The 2,500-nt window shown below is 57.3% G+C and overlaps 3 non-coding genes across 3 annotated transcripts; all 3 read right to left on the minus strand.

The window, feature by feature from the left end:
• Positions 1–426: 426 nt before the first annotated feature.
• On the minus strand, positions 427–545 carry LOC140414991 (5S ribosomal RNA). Its single transcript, XR_011944115.1, has one exon. It is a non-coding gene; the product is annotated as a 5S ribosomal RNA (ribosomal RNA).
• A 694-nt stretch (positions 546–1,239) lies between these two features.
• LOC140412192 (5S ribosomal RNA) lies at positions 1,240–1,358 on the minus strand. Its single transcript, XR_011941395.1, has one exon. It is a non-coding gene; the product is annotated as a 5S ribosomal RNA (ribosomal RNA).
• Positions 1,359–2,048: 690 nt separating this feature from the next.
• Positions 2,049–2,167, minus strand: LOC140412194 (5S ribosomal RNA). Its single transcript, XR_011941397.1, has one exon. It is a non-coding gene; the product is annotated as a 5S ribosomal RNA (ribosomal RNA).
• Positions 2,168–2,500: the final 333 nt, after the last annotated feature.

Genomic DNA, 2,500 nt, shown 5'->3' on the forward strand with positions numbered 1-2,500 from the left:
CACGCTGCTGCCTTTCCACATTGCAACGCTGCGCACTTCTCTCAGCACAGCCAGCACAAGGGTCAGGCAGGCAATGCAAGCCAGCTCTCTCTTCCTTCGCTTTCCACACCAGCCCCAATGCCACAACTTGCATTCATGCGGCGCCTTCAGGCTAGGAGAGAGAACGTCCTGCCGACACACTGGCTTGCGGCCACACGGGCCAGCTGGCGGGCCCATCAAAGTGCAGCACGCCAAGGCACCCAACCGTGCTGCGTTGCAAAGGCCCGTCAAAGCTGCAGCAGCTGAATGGCCCGACCAAGCCGCCTGCCTGAGTTGAGCCCGCAGGCAAGTGTTGGGAGGAATGGCGAGGACGCAGAGAGCAGCAAAAGGTTGGCCTGCCTCTGGTGTGGAGAGTGCTTGGCGTGAGCAGTCTCTGCTGGCCGCAAAAGCCTACTGCACCTGGTATTCCCAGGCGGTCTCCCATCCAAGTACTAACCAGGCCTGAGTCTGCTTCGCTTCCGAGATCAGACGAGATCGGGCGTTTTCAGACTAGTATGGCCGGAGGCATCTGCAGCACCGTCTTCTCGCCTATTCAAGCTGGCCACCCTAGCACCCTCGCCACTTCTTCTTTCCGGTTGTTTTCAATTTTTTCTCTCTCTTTTTCTACTTCTACTTCTACTTCTCCTCCTCTTTCTCTCCTTCTCCTGCTAATTCTAGCCTATATGCCTGATACTCGCTCCCCTTCATGCCATCCCCACCGAGCTCTCTTTTTTCTTCTCCACCTCCTCAAGGAAAACTGCAAGCCCCGCCTACCTCACACCAGCCTGCCGCCTGCACGCTGCTGCCTTTCCACATTGCAATGCTGCGCACTTCTCTCAGCACAGCCAGCACAAGGGTCAGGCAGGCAATGCAAGCCAGCTCTCTCTTCCTTCGCTTTCCACACCAGCCCCAATGCCACAACTTGCATTCATGCGGCGCCTTCAGGCTAGGAGAGAGAACGTCCTGCCGACACACTGGCTTGCGGCCACACGGGCCAGCTGGCGTGCCCATCAAAGTGCAGCACGCCAAGGCACACAACCGTGCTGCGTTGCAAAGGCCCGGCAAAGCTGCAGCAGCTGAATGGCCCGACCAAGCCGCCTGCCTGAGTTGAGCCCGCAGGCAAGTGTTGGGAGGAATGGCGAGGACGCAGAGAGCAGCAAAAGGTTGGCCTGCCTCTGGTGTGGAGAGTGCTTGGCGTGAGCAGTCACTGCTGGCTGCAAAAGCCTACTGCACCTGGTATTCCCAGGCGGTCTCCCATCCAAGTACTAACCAGGCCTGAGTCTGCTTAGCTTCCGAGATCAGACGAGATCGGGCGTTTTCAGACTAGTATGGCCGTAGGCATCTGCAGCACCGTCTTCTCGCCTATTCAAGCTGGCCACCCTAGCACCCTCGCCACTTCTTCTTTCCGGTTGTTTTCAATTTTTTCTCTCTCTTTTTCTACTTCTACTTCTACTTCTCCTCCTCTTTCTCTCCTTCTCCTGCTAATTCTAGCCTATATGCCTGATACTCGCTCCCCTTCATGCCGTCCCCACCTAGCTCTCTTTTTTCTTCTCCACCTCCCCAAGGAAAACTGCAAGCCCCGCCCACCTCACACCAGCCTGCCGCCTGCACGCTGCTGCCTTTCCACATTGCAACGCTGCGCACTTCTCTCAGCACAGCCAGCACAAGGGTCAGGCAGGCAATGCAAGCCAGCTCTCTCTTCCTTCGCTTTCCACACCAGCCCCAATGCCACAACTTGCATTCATGCGGCGCCTTCAGGCTAGGAGAACGTCCTGCCGACACACTGGCTTGCGGCCACACGGGCCAGCTGGCGGGCCCATCAAAGTGCAGCACGCCAAGGCACACAACCGTGCTGCGTTGCAAAGGCCCGGCAAAGCTGCAGCAGCTGAATGGCCCGACCAAGCCGCCTGCCTGAGTTGAGCCCGCAGGCAAGTGTTGGGAGGAATGGCGAGGACGCAGAGAGCAGCAAAAGGTTGGCCTGCCTCTGGTGTGGAGAGTGCTTGGCGTGAGCAGTCTCTGCTGGCCGCAAAAGCCTACTGCACCTGGTATTCCCAGGCGGTCTCCCATCCAAGTACTAACCAGGCCTGAGTCTGCTTAGCTTCCGAGATCAGACGAGATCGGGCGTTTTCAGACTAGTATGGCCGTAGGCATCTGCAGCACCGTCTTCTCGCCTATTCAAGCTGGCCACCCTAGCACCCTCGCCACTTCTTCTTTCCGGTTGTTTTCAATTTTCTCTCTCTCTTTTTCTACTTCTACTTCTACTTCTCCTCCTCTTTCTCTCCTTCTCCTGCTAATTCTAGCCTATATGCCTGATACTCGCTCCCCTTCATGCCGTCCCCACCTAGCTCTCTTTTTTCTTCTCCACCTCCCCAAGGAAAACTGCAAGCCCCGCCCACCTCACACCAGCCTGCCGCCTGCACGCTGCTGCCTTTCCACATTGCAACGCTGCGCACTTCTCTCAGCACAGCCAGCACAAGGGTCA

This window comes from Scyliorhinus torazame, chromosome 4 (genome assembly GCF_047496885.1).
Source record: "Scyliorhinus torazame isolate Kashiwa2021f chromosome 4, sScyTor2.1, whole genome shotgun sequence".
In the NCBI taxonomy this organism is placed as follows: domain Eukaryota; kingdom Metazoa; phylum Chordata; class Chondrichthyes; order Carcharhiniformes; family Scyliorhinidae; genus Scyliorhinus; species Scyliorhinus torazame.